Raw genomic sequence first — 17,967 nt, 5'->3', positions numbered from 1 at the left:
TAGTTTTGTTATCTTTGGACAGCTGTTTGTCCATTTGCTATTATTTAGCAAGTAATTGTTTTGCTAACTAATTGGTTAGATTAGAAACAAATATTTGTTAATTAATTGACCACTTTTGGAAACAACTAGAAACCGACTTGGTTAGGGTTGTTAAGTTGTTTTAATCTCAACCGTCGATTGTAAATCAATCTCGGCCGTTGGTTTACCAACAAGAGTAGTATAAAAGGAGGTCAGGGGGGCATTTGGAGAACATGAAGTTTGGAGAAACGTTTGCAGTGTTAGCAAACAGTCTTGCAGTGTTAGCAAGGGCGCAGTGGGGAATATCAGCGGGAGAAATTAGGAGGTTGTTGGAATTTTGCCAGTAAGAGGCAAGGAAATTTGTATCTCTTGATTTGCTGAAGTTTAATATAATTTCTCATCTGTAGAACTGGTTTTCCCTTAAGGGTTTTTCTTGGGACAATTTGTCTGAAAATATTGTGTTCATTGTGTTGCACATTTCTTTCCGTATTTTATAAGTGAAGTTGTAGTTGTGTTATTTTTCGATATTAGCTGGGAATTTATTTTTAGCAGTTTAATAATCGTTTATGATAGGAGATTAATAATCAGTGATTGCAATAGTTAAATTTTTCACAGAAAGAATTGGCTGCTCACTAACCTTTTTCTTAAGCAACTCAAAAGCTTCATTTGCTAATTGACTCCATGCAAACTTACACTTCCTTCCTCCTTTAATAGTTTCTAACATAGGAGCACATATATGACTGAAATTTCTTATGAATTTCCTCTAAAATGTAGCAAGACCATGAAAGCTTCTAACATCTCCAACTATTTTTGGGGGTGGCCAGGATAGTATATCACTTACCTTTTCTTTATCCATCTTCAAGCAACCTTGAGAGATCACAAAACCTAGATATGTCAGCTCCTCTTGCATAAACAAACATTTTTCTAAATTTATTACCAATTTCTCCTCATGAAGTCTTCTCAAAACCATGTCAATGTGCTCTAAGTGTTCTTCCTTTGTCTTGCTGAAAATTAATATGTCATCTAAATATACTATGACAAACTTGCCGTTGAAGTCCTTGAGTATTTCATTTCATCCACACAACATCTACATCCGAATAACCTTTGAGCTTTACCAACTACTGATTGGACTCCTGTCCTTTTCGCTGCTTAATGACTTCAGTGTCAAGTATCCTGTCTAGTTCTGGTGTCTTCTTAAATGGTAGATGTTGAATGTGTTCTATATCAGCAATATGTCCTGTATCAATTTCTTCAATGGTTGGTTTGAATGGTGTGAGGTATGCTATGTTGAAGATGGGAGAAATGCCAATCTCAGGTGGCAATTGAATCTCATAAGCATTTGGTCCAAACTTCTTTAATATTTTACAAGGACCTAGTTTTCTCAACATAAGTTTGGTAGATTTACCTTTTGGTAGCCTCTCCTTCTTGAGATTTGCCCATACTAAATCTCCGACTTCAAATTCTAAATGTCTCCATTTCTGATCTGCATGCCTCTTATACTTGTCAGAGCTGTTTCAGAGTTTTTCTTTGACTTCATCATGGATTGCTTTTATGGCAATAGCAAATTCTTCTCCTTGGGCACTAACTTGTGGCTGTGAACTCATATCCCTTAACTCAAAAATCCCTCTAGGATGAATTCCATATACCACTTGGAATGGTGATTTTTCTGTACTTCTATTGATGGAGTCATTATATGCAAATTCAGCTTGGGGTAGGATTACATCCCATTTTGCTGCATGTTGTCTTGTGAGGGTTCTTAACAAATTGCCCAATGTTCTATTAACTACCTCTATTTGGCTATCAGTTTGAGGGTGGTAGGCTGATGAAAATGATAAATTGGTTCCAAGTTTCCTCCATAAAGTTCTCCAAAAATGTCCTATGAACTTCACATCCCTGTCTGAAACTATATTGAGGGGTAGCCCATGAATCCTTATGACTTCCTTGAAAATGAGATTTGCTATATGAGAAGCATCATTGGTTGACTTACAGGGTAAGAAGTGAGCCATTTTGTTGAACCTATCTACTACAACAAATACACTATCATACCCCTTTTGTGTCCGTGGCAGCCCCATTACAAAATCCATTCTTATGCTTTTGCAAGGTCTAGATGGTATTGGCAAAGGTTGATAAAGTACAACATTTGTAGTCCTTCCTTTGGCCCTTTGACAAATCATACATGTTGCCACAAAGTTTCTCACAGCAGTCTGAAGATTAGGCCAATAGTAGTACCTTATAACCAATTCTAAGGTTTTATCCAAACCAAAATGTCCACCCATTGTTCCACTGTGCTTCTCTTTGATAATGTTTGTCCTCATAGAGCACTTAGGTACACATAATTGTCCTCCTTTGAAAAGAAGTCTGTCTTGTATCAAGAAATTAGGAAAATCAGCATGGTATCTCTCACCAAACTCCATACATACCTTGTAGATGTCACCAAAATCTAGATTTGCTACATACATGTCCTTGAGTGCTTCAATGCCCACACTTTCTAGCTGTATCTGGGAGACAGTCAGATTCCTTCTACTAAGAGCATCAACAACCTTATTTGATATGCCCTTCTTATGCTTGATGGTAAAGGTATAGGCCTATAAATACTCCATCCATTTCATGTGCCTATGACTTAATTTGTCTTGGCTATTTAGAAAACTAAGTGCTTGGTTATTGGTATACACAACAAACTCCTTTGGCAATAAGTAATGTCTCCATCTTTTGAGAGCTTGAACCAATGCACACATTTCTAAGTCATATGAAGAGTATTTCTGCTTGGCTTCATTGAGTTTTTCACTTGAAAAAGCCACTGGTTTTCCTTCTTGACTAAGAACTGCCCCTATAGCAACCTTACTAGCATCACATTCTACTTGGAAAACTTTGTTAAAATCAGGTAAAGAAAGAATTGGCTGCTCACTAACCTTTTTCTTAAGCAACTCGAAAGCTTCATTTGCTAATTGACTCCATGCAAACTTACATTTCCTTCCTCCTTTAATAGTTTCTAACATAGGAGCATATATATGACTGAAATTTCTTATGAATTTTCTATAAAATGTAGCAAGACCATGAAAGCTTCTAACATCTCCAACTGTGTTTGGGGGTGGCCAGGATAGTATATCACTTGCCTTTTCTTTATCCATCTTCAAGCAACCTTGAGAGATCACAAAACCTAGATATGTCAGCTCCTCTTGCATAAACAAACATTTTTCTAAATTTATTACCAATTTCTCCTCATGAAGTCTTCTCAAAACCATGCCAATGTGCTCTAAGTGTTCTTCCTTTGTCTTGCTGAAAATTAATATGTCATCTAAATATACTATGACAAACTTGCCATTGAAGTTCTTGAGTATTTCATTCATAAGTCTCATAAAGGTACTAGGAGCATTAGAGAGTCCAAATGGCATTACCTTCCATTCATATAATCCATCATTGGTTTTGAATGCTATCTTCCACTCATCTCCAGCTCTTATCCTTATTTAATGGTACCCACTTTTTAAGTCAATCTTGGAGAAATACTTTGCACCTCCCAAACAATCAAGCAAATCTTCAATTCTTGGCATTGGAAACCTATATTTGATTGTAATCTTATTAATGGCTCTAGAATCAATGCATAACCTCCAGGTTCCTTCCTTCTTAGGTGCCAAAATAGCAGGTACATCACATGGGCTTAAGCTTTTCGTAATCAAGCTAGAATCAAGTAACTCCTTTACTTGTTTGGCAATCTCTTCATTTTGTTGTGGTGTCATCTTGTATGCAGCCTTATTGGGTAAAGTAGCTCCAGGAATGAAATCAATACAATGACTAATGTCTTGTATAGGTGGTAAAGATTTTGGCATACCTTCTGAAATCAAACCTTCATATTTATCCAAAAGTTCTTTCACTTCATTAGGAATTGCCTTCTTTGTTTTAACCTCCTTTCTGTCTTTTCTAATGAGTTCTTGTGGATGTGGATTAAGCATAAAAAAAAAACAAGGCTTAGGTTCATCCTTTATGTCTCGTAAGAATTCTTTTTTATTAACCATCATAATTTTGGCTTCCCTCTCCTTAGTTTCTTCCACTTCCTCATGATCAGCAAATGGAATCAATCTAATCACCTTTCCATCAGGGCATATATAAGGGCACCTATTAACTGGAAAGCAAAAATGTTGATGGCACAAATTAGAACTAGTTCACATCAGCTGGGATGTGAAACTGGTAGATGGCAAGTTCCAAAGGAAGAGTGGGCAGACAGAACATGTTTATTCTGCAATATGGGAACAGTTGAGACAGAGCAACACTTTGTCATGGAATGCCTGGCTTACAACGACATCAGATCTGATTATACAAAAATTCTGCAGAACAAGGACTTCAACTATTTATTCGAGGAAGATCAAGTGAAGAGAACAACGGATTTGATTATCAAAATTCAGAGAAGAAGAGACAAGTTAACCAAAACTTTGCAACTGACTAGTTTGGCTCCTAACTCGGGAGGGTGATTGCATGGGTCCCATAGACTACTTTAGTCTCGTGGACGTCATTAAAATCTATCATATCATATCATATCATATCCTTCTTGATGGTGTATATATTGAGTTTTCCGTCATGTTGTACCTGTAAATCATATTGCCAGGGCCTACCAAATAATAGGTGGCATGCATCCATATCAACTATATCACACAAAATTCTGTACTTATACTTTCCAATCTGAAAATCAACCCATGCTTGCTCATTTACGAGAGTTTGTTGACCCTTTGTTAGCCATGAAACCTTATAAGAAAAAGGATGAGGTATTCTCCTAAGTTTTAACTTCTCAACCATCTCAAGAGAAACTAAATTCTCAGTAGATCCTGAATCAATAATGACTTTACATACCTCACCTCCAGATTTGCAAGCAGTCCTAAAGATAGTTTTCCTTTGTGGTGGTTCCATGGTAGTAGGCACTTTCAAAAGTGTTCTTCTCATCATTAAACTTTCTCCTCTTTCAGGTACACTGTTTGAGTCAGCCATCTCCTTCTCTTGTTAGTCATCATCTTTTACCAAATGGGTTCTTCTTTCACCTTGTGAACTTGAACTTGCTCTATCTGGACACCTAGATGCATAATGTCCCTCCTTATTACAATTGAAACAAATAATTGAACTTGCCCTTCTACCACCAAATCCACCTCTTGGATTTCCTCTTCTACCTCTTAAGTTACCTCTGAAATTTCCTTCACTTTGACTGATTTCTTGCTTTATCTCCTTATGATCTTCATGGTTTCGTCCTCTTCTTTTTTACAAAAAATAATCTCGTCACTTAATGTAAGAGGCGTCACTCTTGTATAGTCTTTTACTAAATATGTTGCTTGCATGTACGGATTACAGTTTGCAAACACGTCCAATCAATGGTACAAATTTGAACCGTAACCATTGTAATCTGAATCGTGCAAGTTGGGGCAGTGGCAGAGTTGGGGCAGCTAGACGGTGCAAATAAGTTGCATCGTAGCCGGTGCCCAAAAAGATGTCTACTAGCTTGCATGTTACCGTTTTAAAAAAAAAAAAACATGAACTCGGCTCTCGTTCCTCTTACAGCGTTTTAAAAAAACATCAATTCGGTTCTCGTTTCTCTTATTCTGCATGTTACCGTTGAAGAAAAACATGAATTCAGCTCTTGCTTGTGTTATTCTGCATATGACCGTTAAAAAAAGCATGAATTCAAGCTCTATTTTGTGTTATTCAGTATATTACCGTTTGAAAAAACAAGAATTCAGCTACTATATCTGTTAGATAGGCATAATTATTTTCTTCCGCTTCTGCCTCTTAAGAACCTCGCAGGGTCGATTCCCCTCCAAGCACAGGAGGAGATCTTCAGCCTGTTCTGCGCATAACAACATCAATGGATTCGTGAGGTAGTTTTCAGCTTTCGCTATGGCTATGACAATCTTCAATGCAGTGAGGTTGAGGTTGGCTTATTAAGCTTTTGCAATGGACATGTTGACGGATTGGCAGGATTGAAGAACTTTGAACAAATCATTTCAATTCAGCACCCATGCAATGCACAGCCAATTTAAGAAGGTAAGAAGTTACACCATTTTGTAAGCATGCCTGTGCTATTTATTCTTGGCCATGACGTCATGTTAAGTTTCCACGATTTGTAATAATTCTTATTTCACTTATTCCACTTCTTTTGTAATTTTCAAAGGTAGAAGTCGGGCTATTTGCATTCCTGTGGGTTGTTGACACCCATCTTGAAACATTGGTTTGTGTGAAATTGGGTTTTCACCTTGGCGTGGTTTTCCAGAGAGGAGCGCGCCCCAACGGCTCCGAAACCGTGAGAAGATGGCTGTTGCTCTGTTTTATAAAAGACTGAATTCAGCTTTCATTTCTTTTGTTCTGTATATTACCCTTAAAAAGAAGCCCGAGAAGACAAGTTTAATTATTCTCTCCCGCTTCTGCCTCTACGAGCCTCGTCGAAGGGTTCAGACTCGATTCTCCTCAAAATACAGGAAAATTTCAGCCCGTATTGCGCACAACTACATCATCTATAGAATTTGTTAGGTCTTTTTTGACTGTTGTCATGGCTATGAAAATCTTAAAAGCAGTGAGGTTGTAGGATATGTTGACAGATTGGCAGGATTGAAGAATTTTCAACAACTCGTCTCCCTGGGATCATTTCAATTCAGAATGGCTTCAAACTTATGCAATGCCCAACCAATCCAAGAAGCTCAGAAGTTATCCATTTTGTAAGTATGTATGAGCTAATCACCACTATAACGTCTTGTTAGGTTCGATGTTTCTGATTTCACTTATTCAACTTCCTTTGTAGTCTTTATTATTCGTGGGGGTTGTTGACTTGCACCCTCCTTCAATGGTTGGTCTATGTGAGATTGAGTTTTCTCGTAAAGAGTTAATAATCAGTTAGTGTTTTAACCTTTTTCAATTTTGATCTCTTATAACGACCAATATTTGTTATTCATTGAGAAAACTATTTTTAATAGAGTGAAATTTAATGTGAATGCAATTTATTTGCTGGTAGCAGATTTGGAGGGTGCATTAGAAAAATAGTGGGCTTCATTACAGTGCCTTAGAAATAATGGGAATAAGTTTTGGAGTTATGAATGGGAACGTCAGGGAAGCTGTGCCTTCAATCTTAATGAGCACGACTACTATAACTCTACACTTGCTGTCAAGAGACAAATATATATTCTGGGTGTCTTTGAAGCTGCAGGTAAAGACTGTTTTACATGCGTTTTTGGATTTTTATTTAGCGCAAGTAGTCATTAGAACTTTTATTTTGTTCCTAGATTTGCAGATATTTTTCCCATTAAAGAAGAATGCACTCCAGATGGACTATTGGAGACTATGGGCAAGTCTATTTGTGCTGTTCGAGATATGTGCTGTTCGAGATATAAGATGGAATAGAAACTTGGAATGTAAATAGTTGTTTGCCTTTACATTCTTGCAAGGTAATTTTGGACTCAAATGTGCATTCATTTAGAGTGAGGCCTTTCTCATTGCCTTTTGTTTGCTTTCGAATCACATTCTTGAAACTGATTCAGATTTGAGTTGAGGAAGGGGGAATTACATGGACGGGATGAACAAAGACATTCTTACCAAACTGAACGCCACTTTCCAATGTGTGCAGATATACCCATTAGGTCCATTGTGAGAGTATTGCAACAACACTATTAGAGGTTGGTTTCAGCACCATTTGATTTTGTAAAGTTCACATGGCTTTTGAAATTATCATTATAATCAAATTAAATTTGGAGCGAAAATGAAATAGATGTTCGCAAGCAAGAACAAATTAGGTGATTCAGATTGTGAATATGTCATGTACATTTAAAATTTAATTATAACATGCTTTTTCTTTTTCAAGTGTTTTTCTTTGTATTTCTTGCTTAAAATCCTTCTAGTGCATATAACATTAATGCTATATTAGCAGGAGTTTTTTCTTTAGATGTTACAAACCATTATGATGTGATTGTTGTGAAAAAACAATGACCTGTCAAAAATCATTTGGTACTCCATATATCAAATTAAAAAACTATTAACTTATCAATTTATACTTTGTTTTTAAGTTTTATACCTCTCACATAATTGCATAGGGTCAGAATATCGATTGATTTCTTAAAATTATCCTGTCCATACTTTGGGAGACAATTTCATTGTGCTTGACTGTCACCTTAATTTGACAAATCTTGTATTCTGTTCTTCAATCTCTGCTATTTGAAGGATTTATGTCTATCACTGTAATGTCTCCTTTTTGGGATTCCCCTAATTTATGCCCTACAAACACAAATTTCTTTAAAATAAGAATTGTAAGACTATTAGAGATATAAATTTACCATTAAAAATGCCTTTTAACAAGTTAAGTCCTGATTTAGCTCTTACAATGCCCATTTAGGGAACAACTACACATATACAACATATGAAAATGTTCAATTTTCATCTGGAGATTAGTTATCAATATCTAATGCATATGAAAGGAATTCACTTGTGTCATCTCACGTCCAATGGATTATCCTTCACAAATAGTGTGTGTGTATCATGTATGATGTAGCTCATGTCCCCATTTAGGGAACAAGTGCACATATACACCATATAAAAATATATAATTCATCTGGAGATTAGTTATCAATATCTAATGCATATGAAAGGAATTCACTTGTGTCATCCCACATCCAATGGATTATCCTTCACAGATAGTGTCTATGTATGATGTAACTCATGCCCATTCCATCAAAGGCCTTATTACTTCCTATTGTATGATGTAGCTCATGCTCATTCCACTATAGGCTTCATTCCTTGCCTTTGTATAATCTAGCATGATCCATTCCACTGCAGACCTTATTCTTTGCCTTTTTATGATGTACCGTGGTTCATTCCATCGTAGGACTTACCTATCTTGTGAGCTATTACTTAAATGTAGTTGAAAATATAAGTTACACATTTGATGTCTAGTTATTGCAGACTCATGAATATGATTACATCATATATTGCAAGCAAAATATACAAAGCCTGATTACGGATTCCATCATATATATTGCATATAAAATGTACAAAGTCTAATCTAAGTGCAGGTAATATATATTTGTATGTGTTAGTATTATGTAGTCAAGAATGTAAATACCCTAGCAATTTGCCTAAATCCACATGTCCATATATCAACTGAACAAACAATTATCTAAATATTGATCTGGTGCATTCTGTCCTAGATGGATGTCTGTTATAAGTAGTTGCACGTTTTAATCTATTTGTATTTACTATTTAGTGATTAGTAGTAATAATATCATACAATGACTTCACCTCAGGTACTTTAACCAGATATTACTGGTAGATATGAATTGACATTTATCCTCTCTGATGTTTGCTGTTCGTACCTCTTTTCTCTTTTATTCTGGTCCTTTAGCTGCATTGGCTTATATTGACCTGAGTACCTTTTCACTCTTACTTTCCTTGTTGTCAAGACATTTCCTCCTTTTACCTTGACCGTTTATGTATGTTATGCTTATATTGATCTGGTTATTTTCTATCCACATATGGTGTTTTTATAATTTTTTTGATTGCTCCTTTTCCCGAAAAATTTATTACTGATTTAATACGCTGCAAGGAGTAAGAGACATATCTCTTGTCTTGCATCCCCGCTGTTCCTGATTGTTAAATTTTTCTTTTGTTAAACATTGTTTCTTTAGAAATATGTAGGCTTTGTTAGTTGATACCATAGTTCGCAGACTTGGCCTTGGAGAATACTCGGCAAGCCCAAAGTTTTCAACTCAGCAAATAATCAATGGAAAGTTGACAACTTCATAAATACTAAAAGTTAAAATCTCTTAAAGAAGCATTTTTTCTTGCAAAATTCAATCACAAATATGTTAAATTTAAGTTTGACATCTTGAAAGATAAAATGCATGATTTGGTAGCGAAACAAAATTTGAAGAACACATTGTAACTAGAGTTCACCTTTGTCAGCATTTTTATCAATATTTTCATTGCGTCTATAAAATCTGAGAGTTAAACTTGTAAAAACTCGCCCGACAAAAAAAAATTAGAGAATACTTGACAACTCAGAGAGTTGTGATGTGAATATCAAGATTTAACTGTGTGATTTTTGAGTCAAACTCGATGACCCATGTTTCATGAGTAGTGATTCAACATGAATCCATCTCTCATGAGAATAAATGGAACACTTAGCACTCATTGGATCTAGGTGATGCTCACAGGGGTGAAGCACCGGGACTTCCCGGGAGGTCACCCATCCCAGTACTACTCCAGCCTGAGCGCGCTTAACTACGGAGTTTCCTCCACAATTAAACCCAAAGCTTGCAACCCCATTTGCAAAACCTTCACCAAGTGTTGTGCCTTATGAACCATTCATTAGAAAGCCCCTTAAGCTCATCAATTGATAAGTAGGAGATGATTTCCATAGCTAGTCAAATTGTGATGTGAATATCAGGATTTAACTGTGTGATTTTTGAGTCAAACTCAATGACCCATGTTTCATGAGTAGTGATTCAACATGAATCCATCTCTCATGAGAATAAATGGAATACTTAGCACTCATTGGATCTAGGTGATGCTCACAGGGGTGAAGCACCGGGACTTCCCGCGAGGTCACCCATCCCAGTACTACTCCAGCCTGAGCGCGCTTAACTACGGAGTTTCCTCCACAATTAAACCCAAAGCTTGCAACTTTTACAAGCAGCTGTGAATGTGAAATAGAAAGATCTTCTTATTAATATAACATGCGGAAATACATTTCACATATGCATCACGCGCTGACAGTCTGATTTTTGATTTTCTCAAAGAGAAAAGAGCATACTCTCAATGCCAGAATGATGTGATGAAATTTACAGACTCTTACAAATTGAAAGACTGTGACTACTGGAAAGAACTAAGCAAGGGACTTCTTACGACTAGACTCGACTATGCCTCACTACTTCTACCTAGGATTGAAGGAAGCCCATCCTTATATAGATGGAAAACCTTAGCTTCAGTTTACAAATGATTCAAGTCTGACCATAGAGGGTGGACGCGTGTAAAGCACTTTCAGCAGAAAGGAATCCCACACAGGACCTCCACTAAGGAAAAGGAGGTGAGAATGCACCGACAACTTTATTACAAGAGCATCTTTTTGACGCGAGAAGGCTAACTCGACAGGTGTCAGTTTTACCATGGTTGACAACCATGTCCCAGATTAACTCACAAAGGTTGGGATGCCTTCGTCAAGTGACAACCCCACTTGATAGAATTAGTACCCACGACTATGAGGAGAATTGGTTTCCCAATTCATATAATCTTCTTCTTCTGTATCTAATGTAGGTCTTTGTTCTTCTTCAAGCTGTGCAAGACGATCTTCGATGGAATCTTCTTTCCAGAATATTCGGCGAGTGACCCGAAGAAATGCAGTAGGCAGACTAACATCTGGAGTGCGGTTTTTTGGAATAGTTTCAAACTGTGTGAACAACCATAAGGGTTTCCTTTCATCGACAAAGGAGGTTAATGTTCTTAGTTCAATGATGTCAGGTTGAGGACTGGAAGGACCATATGAAGCAAAGATTCCATTAGAAAGCGGAGTTGGCGTCCTGGCTAGAAATTGCAAATGGAACAGATAACAATAATTAATGGTTATAGGTTGAACCTGATGTGCATGTGGATAAAGGCCAAGAAAGAACTCATCAATACTAGAGAGAAGAGTATATTGATTTCGATGTTGATTAGGTATGTGAGTATTGCTCAGAAATTCTATGGGCCATTCATAGGAAGAAGCATATGTCTGGATTGGACCTATGGCAGTAGAAATTTCAGGATCAGCTTCACGACATGGATACTTGGCTATGACTGAATCTGTAAGAAGCTGACGGTTGGCTGCAAAGTGATACTGTCTAAACTCATCATAGATATGCTTAGTGAGCATATTTGAGTATCAGCAATCCAGGGAGTATTGCACACCATTGGATATGTTTCTTTTCGTTCCATTATCATTCGGACATTGTGTTGATTTGTTTGTTCTGCAATAGGTACAGGAACAGGAGCTGGTTGTGTCAGATGGATCTGCACATATTGATCTGGTTGTTGAAGACGAATCAAATTTTGATCTCGATGATCCTCCATTATTCGTCCAGGATCCTCGTCAATACTCATTCGGATATGGTCTTGATGTACCTGTTGATCAATCATCTCAGGATGAAAATAAATGCTATTATAAAGATTAGTAACAATATCAGGAAGAGTTTGAGCAATGGGATTAGCTCTTGGACGTATATACTCATTGTATTCCTAATCTTCTGTGAGAGCATTCACATGGTATCCTTCACGACTTAGAAAGTCTGCGAGGACATTCTTTATACCTTCTACATACTCTGTTTCAAAATCAAAGGTGTCGAGAAACTGTGCCCATCTTAACAGGTGGCCCCGAGCAACCCTATGCTTGGATTCCTTCTTGAAGAAACTGGCTAAGTGACGTAAATCACTTCGAAGAACGAATGGTTTATCACCAATAAAGAGTTGAAATTTGGTGAAAGCATTGATGACTGCTAGCAACTCTTTATGTGTACTGTGGTAATTTAATTCAGAACCTTTAAAAGAACCGGATTCATATCTTACCACTTCTTCCTTGATTTTTCCTTCATGCTCCACTTGTTCTAACAACATAGCACCCCAAGCTTCATTGCTTGCATCAGTTTGAACAATCTTTTTGCTTGAACCAGGAATTCTCAAAGGCGGGAGCTGTTGACATTGATCTTTGATTTGTTGAATAATCTGATCATGTTTATCTATCCATGGTGGTGCATTCTTTCGAAGAAGTTTATTGAGTTCTTTGCGTGCTTCTGCTATCTTCTGAAAGTAACCTGCAATATAGTTAACAAGGCCAAGAAACCGTTGCAAGGATTTCTTATCTTTGACTTCTACCTTATTGATGGCAGCAAGCAAATGTGTTTGTGGATACAGACGTCCATTGGGTTCTATTTTTGCACCAATGAAGATTAAACTTTCTGTGCACCAATGCAACTTTGTGGGATTCAGACAGATACCGTGACATTGACAAATATTCAGGAATTGTCGTAGATGACTCATATGACTGGTGTAGTCTTGACTGAAGATTAGGACGTCATCTATATAGGGTTGAATAAACTTGGAGTAAGGACCAAATATCCTATCCATATGACTTTGAAATATGGAAGGAGCAGTTTTAATACCAAACGGCATTACAAGAAGCTGTGAATGTGAAACAGAAAGATCTTATTAATATAACATGCGGAAATACATTTCACATATGCATCACGCGCTGACAGTCTGATTTCTGATTTTCTCAAAGAGAAAAGAGCATACTCTCTATGCCAGAATGATGTGATGAAATTTACAGACTCTTACAAACTGAAAGACTGTGACTACTGGAAAGAACTAAGCAAGGGACTTCTTACGATTAGACTCGACTATGCCTGACTACTTCTACCTAGGACTGAAGGAAGCCCATGCTTATATAGATGGAAAACCTTAGCTTCAGTTTACAAATGATTCAAGTCCGACCATAGAGGGTGGACGCTTTTAAAGCACTTTCGGCAGAAAGGAATCCCACACAGGATCTCCACTAAGAAAAAGTAGGTGAACAGTGATATGGGATAAGAACGCACCGACAACTTTATTACAAGAGCATCTTTTTGACGCGAGAAGGCTAACTCGACAGGTGTCAGTTTTACCATGGTTGACAGCCATGTCCCAGATTAACTCACAAAGGTTGGGATGCCTTCGTCAAGTGACAACCCCACTTGATAGGATTAGTACCCACAACTATGAGGAGAACTGGTTTCCCAATTCATATAATCTTCTTCTTCTGTATCTGACGTAGGTCTTTGTTCTTCTTCAAGCTGTGCAAGACGGTCTTCGATGGAATCTTCTTTCCAGAATATGCGGCGAGTGACCCGAAGAAATGCAGTAGGCAGACTAACATCTGGAGTGCGGTTTTCTGGAATAGTTTCAAACTGTGTGAACAACCATAAGGGTTTCCTTTCATCGAAAAAGGAGGTTAATGTTCTTAGTTCAATGATGTCAGGTTGAGGACTGGAAGGACCATATGAAGCAAAGATTCCATTAGAAAGCGGAGTTGGCGTCTTGGCTAGAAATTGCAAATGGAACAGATAACAATAATTAATGGTTATAGGTTGAACCTGATGTGCATGTGGATAAAGGCCAAGAAAGAACTCATCAATCCTAGAGAGAAGAGTATATTGATTTCGATGTTGATTAGGTATGTGAGTATTGCTCAGAAATTCTATGGGCCATTCATAGGAAGAAGCATATGTCTGGATTGGACCTATGGCAGCAGAAATTTCAGGATCAGCTTCACGACATGGATACTTGGCGATTACTGAATCTGTAAGAAGCTGACGGTTGGCTGCAAAGTGATACTGTCTAAACTCATCATAGATATGCTTAGTGAGCATTTGAGTATCAACAATCCAGGGAGTATTGCACACCATTGGATATGTTTCTTTTCGTTCCATTATCATTCGGACATTGTGTTGATTTGTTTGTTCTGCAACAGGTATAGGAACAGGAGCTGGTTGTGTCAGATGGATCTGCACATATTGATCTAGTTGTTGAAGATGAATCAAATTTTGATCTCGATGATCCTCCATTATTCGTCCACGATCCTCTTCAATACTCATTCGGATCTAGTCTTGATGTACCTGTTGATCAATCATCTCAGGATGAAAATAAATGCTATTATAAAGATTAGTAACAACATTAGGAAGAGTTTGAGCAATGGGATTAGCTCTTGGACGTATATACTCATTGTATTCCTAATCTTTTGTGAGAGCATTCACATGGTATCCTTCACGACTTAGAAAGTCTGCGAGGACATTCTTTATACCTTCCACATACTCTGTTTCAAAATCAAAGGTGTCAAGAAACTGTGCCCATCTTAACAGGCGGCCCCGAGCAACCTTATGCTTGGATTCCTTCTTGAAGAAACTGGCTAAGTGACGTAGATCACTTCTCGGAAGGAAAGGTTTATCACCAATAAAGAGTTGGAATTTGGTGAAAGCATTAATAACTGCTAACAACTCTTTATGTGTACTGTGGTAATTTAATTCAAAACCTTTAAAAGAACCGGATTCATATCTTACCACTTCTTCCTTGATTTTTCCTTCATGCTCCACTTGTTCTAACAACACAACACCCCAAGCCTCATTGCTTGCATCAGTTTGAACAATCTTTTTACCTGAACCAAGAATTCTCAAAGGCGGGAGCTGTTGACATTGATCTTTGATTTGTTGAATGATCTTATCATGTTTATCTATCCATGGTGGTGCATTCTTTCGAAGAAGTTTATTGAGTTCTTTGCGTGCTTTTGCTATCTTCTGAAAGTAACCTGTAATATAGTTAACAAGGCCAAGAAACTGTTGCAAGGATTTCTTATCTTTGACTTCTACCTTGTTGATGGCAGCAAGCAAATGTGTTTGTGGATACAGACGTCCATTGGGTTCTATTTTTGTACCAATGAAGATTAAACTTTCTGTGCACCAATGTAACTTTGTTGGATTGAGGCAGATACCATGGCTTTGACAAATATTCAAGAATTGCCGTAGATGACTCATATGACTGGTGTAGTCTTGACTGAAGATCAGGATGTCATCTATATAGGCTTGAATAAACTTGGAGTAAGGACCAAATAACCTATCTATATGACTTTGAAATATGGAAGGAGCAGTTTTAATACCAAATGGCATTACGTTCCATTCATACAAGCCTTGTGGTACAGAGAAGGCTGTTTTGTATCTTTCTGACTCTCGAACAGAGACTTGCCAGAAACCTTTCGTTAAATCAAACTTACTGAAGATATTACATCCTTGGATTCTTTGCCAAATATAATCCTTACTAGGCAAAGGATGTTGATTATTTTCCAGGCAAGCATTTAATGGTTTGTAATTTACAACCAACTTTTTTTCAGCAAGTTCATTCCCGTTTTCATCTTTCTTTGAGTTATACATGACATGACACGAAAAGGGGCTTGTGCTTACACGGATAATCTTTTTCTCAAGAAGTTCAGCAATATCCTTTTCACAGAGAGCTTGTTCATCTTTAGAAAGGATGAAGTAATTTGCTTTACTTCTGGGTAACATTTCATGACCATTCTCATCCCTTTTCAACGGGAAACTACATTCCATCTGTCATTTGTATTTGGTTAAATCTTTGGTAAGGACAGTGGGTTCAAAATTGGTTTGAATAGCGGCTAAATCCCCCCGGGTGGAAAGAGATTGCGTGGCTAACCAGACACGCGACTGAGGAGGAATAGGCTTAGAGACAGGTGGAAAGGACAATTTGGGCAAATAAGCATGAAACTTATTAATCTGAGAAACCCTTCCAAACTGAAAATCAATGTAGGTGCCTTGGTGACCTACGGTATATGGAGACCATTGTTGTAAAGTTTGACTGCCAATGATACAATCATATTGTTCTACAGGAAACTGGAGAAAAGTAACAACACAAGTCTGGGCAGCAAACTGAATTGGGATGTGTGCTTGAAATCTAATAGGATTATTGGAATGTGTAACAGAATGGATACTGGTGTGTGTAGGAACCCAACAATCAAGAGGAAAAGCTTCTTTTCTGGCTAAATTGCAATTAGCACCAGAATCTAGTAGAGCACACAATTGATAGGCTTTTAATCCCGAAAGTTTTACTGTAAGTAAAAATGCTGGATAGGGATTTTGCATTCCTTTCTGATAACCAAAAGCTTGCTTTTCGGACGGGTCTGCAGAGGTATGTAAATATGAGATATCTTGTTCAAAATAGTCTTCGGTGGCTTCCATAGCTTGACTGGATGTAGGTGCCTGCATCTGACTTTGTTCGGATTCAAGGAGCAGCTTATCAAAAGCGCTTAATGAACTGGAACTACTTTCATAATCTTTTAATTCCTTCTGAACTTGATTAATTTCTTTGAAAATGTCAGCTTTGGCCTGATACAGGAAGGCGAGGCGCTGAGAGAGCCATTCTTTTCAAGAAGCCTTGGAAAAGGCGTGTTGACCCTGTGGGTTATGAGCATACCCATGAGGAGTAGAAACATTACCAGGAGCATCTTTATCATAGAGCGGTAAGACTGCTTCTTGCTTTTGTAGTAGGATGCGATTTCTTTGATCTTCAAGAGATGCTAATTCCTTTTTAATTTGCTCAAATTGATAGGGAGTGAGAAAATCTTCTTTTCTCTTGAGCAATTGATTACTCCGTGCTTGGATTCTATCCAATTCTTGTTGAGGAGTCAACTTCAACCAATTTGGATTGATTTGCGTGAGAGATCGGTGTCGATCTGGAATTCGATCTGACTGATGATACATATTGCAGTAGAAAGAAACTTCAGACTGCTCATCTTCACTTGGTGAGAAGAACTCTTCAGGTTCTTCAGTATCATTAGCGTGTTCCTGCTCAGATATTCTTAAATGCATAACTTGCATTATCTCATCATCACTATTTGAGGAACAATCTTCTATACAGAGATCATCTGAATCTGATCCTTCTGAAACAAGTGTGACAGGTTCATCTAACAGATTTACAAATTGTAAAGCGCGGACATGCTTTCCTTTTTTCTGGCGATCAGGGCATTTATTGGCATAATGAGATCCTTTACAGATATAGCAAACAGGTGTAAAATCCTTTTTGCGTACCTTTTCCTTTCTTCTTAAGAACACTTTCTTTTTCCTTTTATGCTTTTGATATCGAGGAAATGTCTTCTCCTTATGTGACTTAGATTTATACAACTTATGCCTTTTCTTGTGCTTTTCGCAACCATAGGAGGAGGATTGACAATGGCATAAACCAGTTTTCAGGTATGACAAAACTTCTTTCTTTTTCTTCTTTTGCTTTTTAGTACATAAGTCACTATTGATTTCTTTTATGAACTGACACAATTGAGGAAATGTAACATCATTGATAGACAGTTCTGGTGTGTTCATAATGCTAAAGAGAATCTTTTCTCGATAATAAGATTGGAGTTGCAAAGGAAAA

General features: G+C 37.4%; 1 long non-coding RNA gene across 2 annotated transcripts in view; it reads left to right on the top strand.

Annotated features, from left to right (window-relative positions):
- The first annotated feature begins 5,485 nt into the window (after window positions 1-5,485).
- Window positions 5,486-17,967, top strand: part of LOC149555536 (uncharacterized) — a 106,929-nt gene continuing 94,447 nt past the window's right edge. The window contains exons 1-5 of one of the 2 annotated variants that reach the window (XR_016364512.1): window positions 5,486-6,036; window positions 6,164-6,704; window positions 7,001-7,189; window positions 7,266-7,427; window positions 7,607-7,655. This is a non-coding gene — a long non-coding RNA (uncharacterized LOC149555536). Of the gene's footprint in view, window positions 6,037-6,163; window positions 6,705-7,000; window positions 7,190-7,265; window positions 7,428-7,520; window positions 7,656-17,967 lie in introns of both variants that reach the window. The other variant, XR_016364511.1, reaches the window with a different exon arrangement.

Source organism: Cupressus sempervirens, chromosome 5, assembly GCF_028749045.1.
Source record: "Cupressus sempervirens isolate cs-2001-9-10 chromosome 5, ASM2874904v1, whole genome shotgun sequence".
NCBI lineage: Eukaryota > Viridiplantae > Streptophyta > Pinopsida > Cupressales > Cupressaceae > Cupressus > Cupressus sempervirens.
This window is presented reverse-complemented; position numbering and strand designations above follow the sequence as displayed.